A 15,404-nucleotide genomic window follows, 5' to 3' on the forward strand; every position below is an offset into this window, starting at 1 on the left:
ATAAAATTCTTAATAACAGTACTGTAGGGAACACACGAGAGTGGTGGATTCCTTCTCTCTCATGTAAAGAATAGCACAAAGTGCAGCATTTGTTATTACTATAATGTTTCTCTTGGAAATATTTTGAATATTTCAGGATGAAGTATCCTTGCCCCTTTCTGGGACACTGGGATGTTATCTAATCCTTTCTCTTGGCAAAATACTCATACTAGTATTTTTAATTTGTCAGATAAAAATAAACCTACTAAATAGGGAATTTATATTCAGGAGTCATGAAAGTATTATTCCCCCATACACATAAATATTATCAACTATGACGATTAAGCACTAATATAAGTTTTTTAAGCTAAAATATGTTGTTAATGTTTCTCGTTATGTTATGTTGTTAAATTCATTATAAATGAATATTTTTAAAATAGGTCGATGCAGAGTCTTTTAGCCAAGATTATTGGAATTCAGATGAAGCCAAATAAAAAAGTGTTTCCTATCCTGAAACCACCTTACTGCATCTATCTTAGGTTTGCCATGAGGTTCTCCATTTTTTTTCCTGTGCATATATGAGGGCGTATTTAGTTTATGATCGTTCCACTAGGGCTCAGTTTGAGTGATGGCACCATGTGATATGGGTGTGATTTCAGTAGTGGATTTATTTTGGGACATAGGAATGCTACTTCACCAGAGCATACAAGAACAGAGAATTTAGTTTCCAGTAGTGGAAAAGAAGCAGTAGAACTAGCACTTTAGGTTGGATTATAGAGACTATAGAATAGACTCCACTTGCTCATTTGAAAGCATATTTGGAAACTGATCACCAAAGAAAACATCTATTTTGACTCAGTATATATTAACGATTGATATGGGCCTGTGAGTGTGAGGTTTTTGTGCAAGGAAAACAGTATATATTGGTAGTTGGTGGTGATTCTGTAGGATATCTGGGCTACCTTTAAGAAAAGAGAAATTTTAAAGTATATAACTTAGTGATAGCTGAAAGTTATTTCTAAAAGGACAGTAGTGATAGTGTTGTCTTTTTCAAGGCAATTGTAAAATGTGAGATAAATAACATTGGGTGCAGAGAAAAAAATAGGTATGTGGGAATACTTACTGAAGATGACCTGAAATGGTCAAGTTTAAGTGAGAAAAAATCAGAAACCTCTGAGTCAGCAATGCGATGTGTTCCCAGTTTAGACAGTCTAAGTGTCTCCACCCAAATAAAAAGTTTTTTCACCACAAAGGAAACCATAAACAAAACAAAGAGGCAACCTACTAAATGGGAAAAGATATTTGCAAATGAAATATCCAATCAAGGGTTAATATTCAAAATATAAAAAGAAATTATACAACTCAACACCAAAGAAACCCCAAACAATCCAATTTAAAAATGGGCAGAGGACCTGAATAGAAGTTTTTCAAAGAATACATATAGATGGCCAACAGAGACATGAAAAAGATGCTCAACATCTCTAATCATCAGAGAAATGCGAATAAAACCACAATGAAATATCACCTTACATCTGTCAGAATGGCTACAATTGAAAAGACAAGAACTAACAAGTGCTGCTGAGAAAGTAGAGATAAGGGAACCCTTGTGCACTGTTGGTAGGAATGTTAATTTGTACAGCCATTGTGAAAAACAATATGGAGGTTCCTCAAAAAGTTAAAAATAGAACTACCCTACAATCTAGCAATTGTGCTACTAGGTATTTACCCAAAGAATACAAGAACACTAATTTAAAGAGATACATGCACCCCTATTTTATAGCAGAATTATCTACAATAGTAAAATTATGGAAGCAGTCCATGAGTCCATCAATTGATGAATGGATAAAGAAGGTGAGGTATATATATAATTGAATATTATTCAGCCATAGAAAGTATGAAATCTTGCCATTTGCCACTAAAGGGATGGAGGTATAGAGTATAGTGCTAGCAAAATAAGTCAGTTAGAAAAAGACAAATACCATATGATTTCACTCATATGTGGAATTTAAGAAACAAAACAAATAAGAACGGGGAAAAGAGACACAAATCAAGAAATAGACTCTTAATTATAGAGAACAAACTGATGGTAACCAGAAGGGAGGGGGTTGGGGAGATGGGTTAAATAGGTGATAGGGATTAAGAAGTGCAGTTATCGTGATGAGCATCAGATGATGTATGGAATTGCTGTATATCGTACACCCAAAACTAATATAACACTGTATGTTAACTAACTGGAATTAAAATAAAATTGAAAAAATAGAAAGGTATTTGATCCAATAATTCCACTATTGGATACTTACCCAACAAAAACAAAAACATAAATTCAAAAAGATATATGCACCCTTATGTTTATTACAGCATTATTTACAATAGCCAAGATATGGAAACAACATAAGTGTCCATCAATAGAAGAATGGATTAGAAAGATTTAATATGTATACATATATACATATGCATACATATACATACATACATACATACATAATGAAATATTACACATCCATAAAAAGGATAAAAACATGCCATTTGTGGGATGCCTGGGTGGCTGTCAGTTAAGTGTCTGCCTTTAGCTCATGTTATGATCCCAGGGTCCTGGGATCGAGTCCCACATCAGGGTCCTTGCTCAATGGGGACCCTGCTTCTCCCTCTCCCTCTGCCTGCTGTTCCCCTGGTTTGTGCTCTTTCTTTCTCTCTCTCTCTGACAAATAAACAAAATCCGTTAAAAAAAATCATGCCATTTGTGACAACATGGATGAACCTGGGGGTATTGTGCTAAGTAAATAGGTGAAGCTGAGAAAAACAAATACCATATGATTTCACTCATATGTGGAATCAAGAATTTTAAAAAGCCACAAATGAATAAACAAAAAGCAGAATACAGAGAACAAACTGATGGTTGCCAGGGTGGGGATGCAGGAATGGGCAAAATGGGTGAAGAGGAGTGGGAGGTACAAGCTTCCAGTTATAGAATGAATAAGTTATAGGAATAAAAGGCACAAAATAAGTAATATAGTCGATGATATTGTAATAGCATTGTATGGTGACCAATGGTAGCTATATACTTGTGGTGAGTATGGCATATTGTTTAAACTTGTCAAATCACTATGTTGTACACCTGAAACTAATGTAACATTGTGTGGCAACTATTCTCAAAAAAAATTTTTAATAAATAAATAAATGTCAAGTTCAAAGTGCTGAGAGATAAAATGAAGCCTGAATGAGAACAACTATCTTACTGTGAGACCAGTTAAGAAGAACACTGATTCATGGTACCTGATGTTGGTGCATGAGCCATTGCTGGAAAAGCAGATGTGAAACAAGCACTGATGTTCCATGGGTCTCAACCAGTCCTCCTACTAACAGACATTTACCTTATCTTTTCATGGGTTGAATCTGCCAACCATGCCTGCAAACACCAAGTGCCGACCTCTGAATGAGATTATAGCAATACCTGAGGGCATGTCTATTCAAAAGGGTACATGTGACATTCCAATGTGGGTTATGACATTTGAGTATGTGTGTTTCCCACCTGCAGTAGGGTGAGAGGCAGGTGAAAGTGTGGAGTTATCAGTAAGAATCTGACAGTATGGGACTAGTATTTGTCCAGAGGACAAAACAACATCTTCCTCCTATCCTACACTGCCACTCTGCCCACTCCCAGGGCTTTCTCTAAATGAGGCACAGACACAGGGCTTGGAATATTGTTCACTGAAATATAGTTCCCCATACCCCTCCATTTAGAGTCTTCTGGTCCAGTTGGGTTGAAGCACAGGGTTGGACCAATACAACCAATACAAAATACCATATAATATACTAAACACTAAGAAAATCTGGTAAAGTACAACACAGATGAAATGTATGGATATAACGATGTGCTAATTGTGTCTCCTAGACATCAGTGAGGGAGTTAATTTAAAAAGATAAGGGTCAAAGAGGGTAGAAGTAATCAAGAAAAGCAGTGAAAGAAGGGGTAACTTCCAAGAGAAGGGAACATCATGTACAGATAGGAAACTGAACATGGCCAGTTAACGAGGTAAAAAAAAAAAAAGTACAGCTTTCTGGTCGAGTTGGGTTGAAACACAGGCGTGGGCTCAAGAATGAAGCAGAATTCCTTTGACTCCTTCTGCATCTTACCACCATTGACCCCTAATGTGCAAGGATGAGGACTCAGCCCCAAATCTCCAGTGAGAAGAAAGGAAGAGAGAGTGATGTGGCAGCATCCAGCCTTCACAGGCAGGCACTGGCTCAGCTTACCACTTAGTATTGTAAGAGAGAACACAGGTGTGTCCTACCTGCATGGGTGTCACCTTGCAGTGTGCAGTGGTACTGCGCTCAGTGCTCCAGAATCTGGCCCATCACATGAGTCTTCCCTCTGAGGGAGGAGTGAGGAAAGGGCTTGAGATCAGGGCCTTTCCCTGGACTGAGGAGTGGAAAGAGGAGCCTGACCCCATTCCCTGTGAGCTAGAACCATGGATAGAAACTGATTTGGTCGTAGAACAAGGAGGTCACGTGTAAAAACCGATTTTGCTGTTAAAGTCTCAAATGTACTTAATTTGGAAACTGTTAAAACATAGACCTGTTTTCAAAACAAATGTAAATTCTGTAAAGTGAATTTTCATTTAAAAAATTAAAAAGTAACAAAATCTAGTATATAAATGCTAAGGATCTTAAAACTTTTAATCACAGTGTGAATTGACCACATAGTTTAATTGACAAAATATAGAAACATTCACAGAATTTAACAGTGGGAGGTATATATAAGGTAAAAAAAAATAAAAGTCACTTCATAAATTTATTATACCAAGTTCATTATTGTAAAATCAAGCATTATAAGAACATATGAAGGCAGATTCAATAAATTATATGAATTGGTAATGTCCAGAATCACCTAGTTCTAATATTGGTCAAAATCACTACAAACATCTCCCCATTCACTTATGAAATAGGATAGGCTAACAGGTGAAAAGCAAAAAAGAAAGATACCTTTACAGAAATGAATATAATGATGAGTTTGTATCATACATGTTATTCAAAGTAAGAAATATTGGTTTTCATTTTATTAAAGTAAAATAGAATAAGGGGAAAGGAAACAAGAAAGGGGTGGATTCTTTGTTAAAGATTCTTTTAATTGAAGAGATATTAATTCCTGGAAGGTTCCTCCAAGATTAAATAAATAAACTTTCAAAAATGATGTAGGTTTGGAACAATTTTTTTTTATTTTCTAAAGATTTTGTTTATTCATTTGTCTGAGAGAGAGAGCACAAGCAGGGGAAGGAGAAGCAGGTTCCCTGCTGAGCAAGGAGCCCGATGTGGGACTCGATCCCAGGACCCTGGGATCATGACCTCAAAAAAGGCAGATGCTTAACTGACTGAGCCACCCAGGCATCCTGGAACGATTTTTTTTTAATAGCATGTTTCCATCATTCGAATGTAGCATATTTTATTAATCATTTCTATTCATTGTAGACATTTGGGTAGTTTTTCATGTGGCATATTATATATTGTGCTTAAGCACAATCTTGGACATATTTTTGGTAATAATTGTGCTCAGTATGTGGATTTCTCAAAATGGTTACCCAACAGTGGAGGTGCTATGTCACAGGGCATTGCATAAGTTCAGATATACTACATGCTACCAAAAGGTCATACCAATTTACACTCCCATCAGTTATGTATCACAGTTTGCATCTCCCCACATTCTCACCAAAATTTAGCATTGTTATTTTTTGTTGTTGTTGTTGTTGTTAGTCATTGGAGTTGGTATATAGTGGGATGTCAATTGTAGGTTTGATTTCCTGATGCCTAGCACCTTGTCACCTATTTTTTTTTTTTGTCATTTGGAATCTTTTCTTGTAAAGTGCTTGCTCCACACTTTCATCAATTTTTCTACTGATGAGCTTGCCTTGCTTATATTGTTTTTTAGTTTTCTCTACACATACTAAGAGAAATTTTGAATATATGTATTGCAAATATTGCATCCCATTCTGTGGTTTGTCTTTTCACTCTAGTATCTTTGCATGAACAAAAGTTCACAAGCACCATAAAGAGTACAATTATTATAATTTTTATTCTTTATTTTTTGCATATATATATATATGCACACACACATACATTTTGTGGTTTTTAAAAATTGTTTTTGCACTTTGGGCTTTCCTTAAAAATCTTTTCCACTTGGTTACAAATAACACATATTACATTCCATAAAGCAGAACTATTACAAACAATACCCTTAATCATAGTGTAATAAAATAGATAATTATAATCAAAATAAGAAAGCCCATGGGGTCATCCACCTAAATTTTTTAAACTATTAAAAATGAGTTATAAACCAAAATTATTTCCCTTGGCTTTGGAGACGTGTCATGAAAGAAGTTGCTGTGGCCAATGTCAAAGAGGTTACTGCCTATGTTCTCCTTCATGATTTTGATGGATTCCTGTTTCACATCAAGGTCTTTCATCCATTTAGAGTTTATCTTCGTGTATGGTGTGAGAGAATGGTCGAGTTTCATTCTTCTGTACATAGCTGTCTTATTTTCCCAGGACCGTTTATTAAAGAGACTATCCTTTTTTCATTGGATGTTTTTTCCTGCTTTATCAAAGATTAGTTGACCATAGGGTCGAGGGTCCATTTAAGGAGTCTCTATTCTGTTCCATTGGTCTATGTGTCTGTTTTTGTGCCAGTACCATGCTGTCTTGGTGATCACAGTTTTGTAGTGTAACTTGAAATCAGGCAACGTGATGCCCCAGCTTTGTTTTTCTTTTTAAACATTTCCTTGGAGATTCAGGGTCTTTTCTGGTTCCCCACAAATTTTAAGATTGTTTTTTCCAGAACTTTGAAAAATGGCATTGATATTTTGATTGGGATGGCATTGAAAGTATAGATTCCTCTGGGTAGCATAGACATATTAACTATGGTTATTCTTCCGATCCATGAGCATGGAATGTTTTTACATCTTTTTGTGTCTTCTTCAACATCCTTCAGCAGTGTTCTGTAGTTTCTAGAGTATAGGTCCTTTACCTCTTTGGTTAGGCTTATTCCAAGATATCTTATGGTTTTTGATGCTATTGTAAATGGAATCGATTCCCTAATTTCTCTCTCTTCAGTCTCATTGTTAGTGTATAGAAATTCAACTGATTTCTGTGCATTGATTTTATATCCTGCCACATTAATGAATTGCTGTATGAGTTCTAGTAATTTGGGGGTGGAGTCCTTTGGGTTTTCCACATAAAGTATTATGTCATCTGCAAAGAGAGAGAGTTTGACGTCTTCTTTGCCAATTTGAATACCTTTTTTTCTTTTTGTTGTCTGATCGCTGTTACCAGGACTTCTAGTACTATATTGAACAATAATGGTGATAGTGGGCATCCTTGTCATGTTCCTGATCTTAAGGGAAAGGCTCTCAGCTTTTCCCCATTGAGAATGATATTGGCTGTGGGCTTTTCATAGATGGTTTTTATGAAATTGAGGAATGGACCTTCTATCCCTACACTCTGAAGGGTTTTAATCAGGAAAGGCAAGGGAAACAAAAGCAAAATGAACTTTTGGAACTTCAACAAGATAAAAAGCTTCTGCACAGCAAAGGAAATAGTCAACAAAACAAAGAGGCAACCCATGGAATGGGAGAAGACATTTGCAAATGACATTACAGATAAAGGGCTGGTATCCAAGATCTACAAAGAACTTCTCAAACTCAATACACAAGAAACAGATAATCAAATCAAAAAATGGGCAGAAGATATGAACAGACACTTTTCCAATGAAGACATACGAATGGCTAACAGACACATGAAAAAATGTTCAAAATCATTAGCCATCAAGGAAATTCAAATCAAAACCACACTGAGATACCACCTTACGCCAGTTAGAATGGCAAAAATTGACAAGGCAGGAAACAGCAAATGTTGGAGAGGATGTGGAGAAAGGGGGTCCCTCCTACATTGTTGGTGGGAATGCAAGTTGGTACAGCCACTCTGCAAAACAGTGAGGAGTTCCCTTAGAAAGTTAAAAATTGAGCTACCCTATGACGCAGCAATTGCACTACTGGGTATTTACCCCAAAGATACAGACGTAGTGAAGCGAAGGGCCATATGCACCCCAATGTTCATAGCAGCATTGTCCACAATAGCTAAATCCTGGAAGGAGCCGAGATGCCCTTCAACAGATGACTGGATTAAGAAGATGTGGTCCATATACACAATGGAATATTACTCAGCTATCAAAAAGAACGATTTCTCAACATTTGCTGCATCATGGACGGCACTGGAGGAGATAATGCTAAGTGAAATAAGTCAAGCAGAGAAAGACAATTATCATATGGTTTCACTCATTTATGGAACATAAGTAATAGGAAGTACGGTAGGAGAAGGAAGGGAAGAATGAAGGGGGGATAAACAGAAGGGGGAATGAACCATGAGAGACTATGGACTCTGAGAAACAAACTGAGGGCTTCAGAGGGGAGGGGGTGGGGGAATGGGATAGGCTGGTGATGGGTAGTAAGGAGGGCACGTATTGCGTGGTGCACTGGGTGTTATACGCAACTAATGAATCATGGAACACGACATCAAAAACTAATGATGTACCATATGATCACAAAGACAGCATGGTACTGGCACAAAAACAGACACATAGACCAATGGAACAGAATAGAGAACCCAGAAATGGACCCTCGGCTCTTTGGGCAACTAATCTTTGGCAAAGCAGGAAAAAACATCCAGTTGAAAAAGGACAGTCTCTTCAATAAATGGTGCTGGGAAAATTGGACAGCTATATACAGAAGAATGAAACTCAACCACTCTCTCACACCATACACAAAGGTAAACTCCAAATGGTTCAAAGACCTCGATGTGAGACAGGAATCCATTGAAATCCTAGAGGAGAGCATAGGCAGCAACCTCTACGACATCGGCCACAGCTAACTTTTTCATGACACATCTCCAAAGGTAAGAGAAACAAAAGATAAAATGAACTTGTGGGACTTCATCAAGATAAAAAGCTTCTGCACAGCCAAGGAAACAGTCAAAAAAACTAAGAGGCAGCCCACGGAATGGGAGAAGATATTTGCAAATGACACTACAGATAAAAGACTGGTATCCAAGATCTACAAAGAACTTCTCAAACTCAATACACAAGAAACAAATAAACAAATCAAAAAATGGGCAGAAGATATGAACAGACACTTTTCCAATGATGACATACAAATGGCTAACAGACACATGAAAAAATGTTCAACATGATAAGCCATCATGGAAATTCAAACCAAACCCCATTGAGATACCACCAGATACCAGTTAGAATGGCAAAAATTAACAAGGTAAGAAACAACAAATGTTGGAGAGGATGTGGAGAATGGGGAACCCTCTTACACTGTTGGTGGGAATGCAAGTTGGTACAGCCACTTTGGACAACAGTGTGGTGGTTCCTCAAGAAGTTAAAAATAGAGCTACACTATGACCCAGGAATTGCACTACTGGGTATTTACCCCAAAGATACAGATATAATGAAAAGAAGGACCATATGCACCCCAATGTTCATAGCAGCAATGTCCGCAATAGCTAAACTGTGGAAGGAGCTGAGATGCCCTTCAACCGACGAATGGATAAAGAAGTGGTCCATATATTCAATGGAATATTACTCAGCCATCAGAAAGGATGATTACCCAACATTTGCCTCAACATGGATGGAATTGGAGGAGAATATGCTAAGTGAAATAAGTCAAGCAGAGAAAGACAAATATCATATGGTTTCACTTATTTGTGGAACTAAAGAATAGCAGGGAGAACATTAGGAGAAGGAAGGGAAAAATGAAGAGGGAGAAGACAGAGGGGGAGATGAACCCTGAGAGACTACTGACTCCGGGAAACAAACAGGGTTTTAGAGGGGAGATGGTGGGGGGATGGGCTAGCCTGGTGATGGGTATTAAGGAGGGCATGTATTGCATGGAGCACTGGGTGTTATATGCAAACGATGAATCATGGAACACTACATCAAAAACTAAATAAGTACTGTATGGTGACTAATATAACATAATAAAAAAAGGAATTATGTGGCTAGATATATAATTAGAAGATAAAGAAGGATACAGAAGATATGGTATAGTAGTAACATTCTGGGAACCTGCAAGACAAGTATATAAGAATTCTTTGTTTTGTTCTTACAACTTGTCTTTATGTCAAATCATGCCAAAATATAACAAAATAAAAAGAAAAAAATTATAAAAAGAAATATATGCTATGCCAAAGTTATGAAAAATCTCTTCTGTTTTCCTATAAAATATTTATTATATTACCTTTCATATTTAGACCAAAAATCATCCCAGATTTGATGATTTTGTATGATATTTTTATATTGAAGGAGTCAAGGTTTACTTTTTCCATAACATAACTCGATTGACAATGCATAATTAAAAAAACAATTCTTCCCCTACCACAGAGTAATGGTCATAAATCAAGTGACCATATATATGTACATGTATTTCTGGACTCTTTAATTTGTTCATTTGGTCTCATTGTTTATTGTTTCAGGAGTAACACAGCCTTTTAATTACTACAGTTTTATAGTAAATGTTGTTATCTTTAGTAGTGTGAGATAATATTTTAATATAGATTATTTTATCTGCATATAGATAATTTTTGTTATCTATGGTATTTGTGCATCTCCCACCTTTTTTTATTTTTCAAGATTCTCTTGACACTTCTTTGTTTGTATTTCTAAGTCCATTTTAGAATCATCTTGCCAATTTCCACCAGCAAAAATAATACCAGAATTTGTATTGGAATTGTATACAATTTGTAGAGAGAATTTGGAAAATATTTACATCTTTACAGTTTTGATTCTTCCAATCCAAGAACATGGCATTTTTTGGGAACTTCTTAAATTTCTCTGAATAATATTTTGTAGATTACTGTGCAGAGACCTTGCACTTCTTTCATTAGATACATGGCTTTGTATTTGGTCTTTTTATGCTGTTGTACATGGTGTTGTTTTAATTTCTTCACATCTATTGATTGCTGATATATAGAAAAATAATTGATCTTCATATATTAACCCTGACCCTGTGACCTTACTAAACTTGCTTGTATGTTCTAAGAGCTTGTAGGTTTTCTTGCATTGTATGTGTACATGATGAGGACATTTATAAAGACATTTTATTTTTTTTTCAAGTTTTTACACTCTAGTTAGTTAACATGCAGTGTAATATTGGTTTCAGGAGTAGAATTTGGTGATTCAACACTTTACATATATCACCCAGTGCCCATCACTAGTGCCTTCATTAATATGTATCACCCGTTTAGCCCATCCCCTGCCCACCTCGGCTTCATGAATCCTTAGTTTAGTCTCTATAATTAAGAGTCAATTATGATTTGCCTTCCTTTCTTTTTTTTCCTTCCTTCCCCTACGTTCATCTGCTTTGTTTCTTAAATTCTACATATGAGTGAAATCATATGGCATTTGTCTTTCTCTGACTGACTTATTTCACTTAGCATAATACACTCCAGCTCCACGTTGTTGCAAATGGCAAGATTTCATTGTTTTTGATGGCTGCTTAATATTCTATTTGTATAGGAGTGCCTGGGTGGCTCATTCTGTTAGGACTCTGCCTTCAGCTCAGGTCATGATCCTGGGGTCCTGAGATCGAGTCTCACATTGGGCTCCCTGCTCAGTGGGGAGTCTGCTTCTCCCTCCACCCCTCACCCTGCTCATGCTCTCTCTCTCTAGCCCTGCCTCTCTCTCTCTCTAAAATAAATAAAATCTTTAAAAAATATATTCCATGGTGTGTATACACACACACACACACACACACACACACACACACATACATACACACACATATCTCTACCACATCTTTATCCATTCATTAGTTGATGGACATTTGGGCTCTTTCCATAATTTGGTTATTGTTGATAACATTGCTATGAACATCGAGATCCATGTGCCCCTTTGAATCAGTATTTTTGTATCCTTTGGGTAAATACCTAGTAGTGCAATTGCTGGGTCATAGGATAGTTCTATTTTTAACATTTTGAGTAACCTTCATACTATTTTCCAAAATGGCTTCACCATTTTGCATTCCCACCAATAGTGTAAAAATGTTCCTCTTTCTCCACATCTCCACCAATATCTGTTGTTTCTTGTGTTAATTTTAGCCATTCTGACAAGTGTGAAGTGGTATCTCATTGTAGTATTGATTTGTATTTCCCTGATGATGAGAGATGTTGAGCACCTTTTCCTGTGTCTGTTAGCCATCTGCCTGTCTTCTTTTTAAATATGTGTATTCATGTTTTCTGCCCATTTCTTAACTGGATTATTTATTTTGGGGGAGTTGAGTTTGATAAGTTCTTTATAGACTTTTTAATTCTTTCCTTTGCAATTCAATTTATTTTTCTTCCTTCACTTCACTGGCTAGGAAGTATATTGTTGAACAAAAGTGAAGATAATGGCCATCCTTGCACCACTCACAACATTGTAAGTCTCAGGAAGAATAATTCCAGTAATTCACCATTGCTTCTTATATTTGCTGTAGATTTTTGGAGGTAATCTTTAGCAGAAAAAATAATTTCTAAAATTTCTTTGATTATTTCATTCACCCATGGGTTGTTTGGTATTATGTTGTTTATTGTCCACAAGTAAAAAGAGAGAGAGAGACTGGGGTGCTTGGGTGGCTCAGTAGGTTAAGCATCTGCCTTCAGCTCAGGTCATGATCCCAGGGTTCTGGGATTGAGCCCTGTGTTGGGGTCTCTGCTCAGTGGGGAGCCTGCTTCTCCCTCTCCCTCTGCCCTTCCCTCCCCCCACCTCACTCAGGCTCGCTTGCTCTCTCTTTCTCTCTCATGTTCTCTCTCTCAAATAAATAAAATACTTAAAAATAAAAAATAATTTTAAAAATAAAGAGAGAGAGAGAGAACTAAAGAAAACAAACCCAGAAATGAATGGGAAGAAATAAAAATGAACACCACAGAAATGCAAAGGATTGTAAGACAATATTATGAAAAATTATGTGCCAACAAATTGAACAAACTAGAAGAAATGGATAAATTCTTAGAATATATAAACTACCAAAACTGAAACAGGAAGAAATAGAAAACTTGAGCAGACTAATTATCACCAATGAAATTGAATCAGTAATCAAAAAAACTCCCAACAAACAGAAGTCCAGGACAAGATGACTTCACAGATGAATTCTACCAAACATTTAAAGAAGAGTTAATTCCTATTCTTCTCAAACTATTCCAAAAAATAGAAGAGGAAGAAAAACTTCTTTTTTTTAAAAAAAGATTTTATTTATTTATTTGACAGAGAGAGGCAGCAAGAAAAGGAACACAAGCAGGGGGAGTGGGAGAGGGAGAAGCAGGCTTCCTGCGGAGCAGGGAGCTCGATGCGGGGCTTGATCCCAGAACACCGGGATCATGACCTGAGCCGAAGGCAGACGCGTAACGACTGAGCCACTCAGGCACCCAGGAAGAAAAACTTCTAAATTCATTCTCCAATGCCAGAACTACGCTAATACTAAAGACACTACCAAGAAAGAGAATTGCAAGCCAATATCTCTGATAAATATAGATGAAAAAATCCTCAGCAAAATATTAGCCAACTGAATTTAATAATACATGAAAACATCATTCATCACAATCAAGTGGAATTTATTCCTGGCCTGCAAGTGTGGTTCTATATTTATAAACCAATTAACATGATACATCATATCAACAAGAGAAAGGATACAAACCATATGATCCTTTCAATAGATACAGAAAAAGCATTTGATGAAATACAGCATCCACTCATGATAAAAGCCCTCAACAAAGTAGATTTAGAGGGAAATACCTCGACAAAATAAAGACCATATATGAATAACCCACACCTAACATGATGCTCAATGGTGAAAAACTGAGAGCTTTGCCCCTATGATCTGAACATCCCATTTAAATTAAGTATTAGATGTTGTGCAACTTCTGTTTCAGACTTAGAATGTTTTGACAGACCATTGTGATAATTATACCAACTAAGACACAAACTGGATAAGTTTTTTTAAAGCACACATTCTTAAAGACAATAGGGATTTGTGGATACAAAGAAGTTTAAAGAAACTAAATTCCAGAGAAAGGCATGTCCTTGCTAGGTGAGAAGATTTCAATAGCCTAGTGGCTAGAGACACTTGGTGAGACTGGACAACAATATGCAAAAGATCAGACCAACAATAGGCAGAGAGACATTCCCAGAGTAAGAAGAAGCCAATAGAACTGTAAAAGGCTATGTAGAGTGGCAGGACAGATTGATATCTGTGGGAGGCCCAAATGATAAGTTAAGGGTGCATATGAACTTTGATAGGGGTTAAGGGTTCATTTTTTTCTCATATGAGTTTCCAACTGATCCAGCATTATCTGTTAAAAGACTTTTCTAAAGACTTCAGGTTTGAGCTCAGAGATGCACAGAGCCGGAAGGAGCATCATTGCTACTCATAAAACAAGAAAATAAGCTGGGAAATTTTCAAATTAATGATTTTTTGGGTACCCTTCTGAAAACAGAATTCCCATGGGAAACTTTTACCACAGAATTTAGTGATAGACAGGTGCTTGCAGGTAGAAAGAGGACTTAAACATTTGCTTACCTCAGACAGACACTGCCCAAATACCATATAAGCCAGTAAGAAGATTAAATTAGAAATAGTACATTACTAAAGGTTGAGCGTGGGCTATGAGCACAGTGTGAAGTACAGTAAGGACCCCACACTAACTTGTGAGGTTTTCCTCTAGGAACCCCACCAGGTGCCCACAAGGAAGATATGAGAGAAACTTCAGAATAAATTCACCCTTGGTGTTACCAGGAAACACCACCTCCCCGACCCCCTACTGCTATGCTAACAAACCTGCATAAAAACAACAATGGAAAACAGCTGAAAGAGCTCAAGCAGATAGAATCTCTCTAGGGAGCAGCACAAAGGGACAAAGGGACAGGACGATGGGAAGAAAAAGGGAGGGACAGAAAACCAAAGTATGAATGTAGCAAATTTATGATTTTGGTTCACACAGGATAACCATAGCAACGATAAACTTCAAACCCAGCCCAATTCCTTAGCACATTTGCAAATAGAATAAATAATAAAATAAAATAAAACAAAACAAAATAAAGGTCTAGAAAAAATCATGTTTATTTACAAGTATAAAATTTTATTTATGTCTAGTTATATCTACTGCCCTATACGTGTTCAGCTTTCAATAAAAAATAAGATAGAAAAAGCAAAGATAAACTATTAGGACTTCATCAAAATGAAAAAAACTTCAGCACAGTGAAGGAAACAAACAACAAAACTGAAAAGCAACTTAGGAAATGCGATAAGATATTTGCAAATGATATATCTGATAAAGGGTTAGTATCCAAAATATATAAAGTTATAAAACACAACACCCAAAAGACAAATAATCCAGTTACAAAA

Source organism: Ursus americanus, chromosome X (genome assembly GCF_024610735.1).
Source record: "Ursus americanus isolate L20-20 chromosome X, mUrsAme1.1.p, whole genome shotgun sequence".
In the NCBI taxonomy this organism is placed as follows: Eukaryota; Metazoa; Chordata; class Mammalia; order Carnivora; family Ursidae; genus Ursus; species Ursus americanus.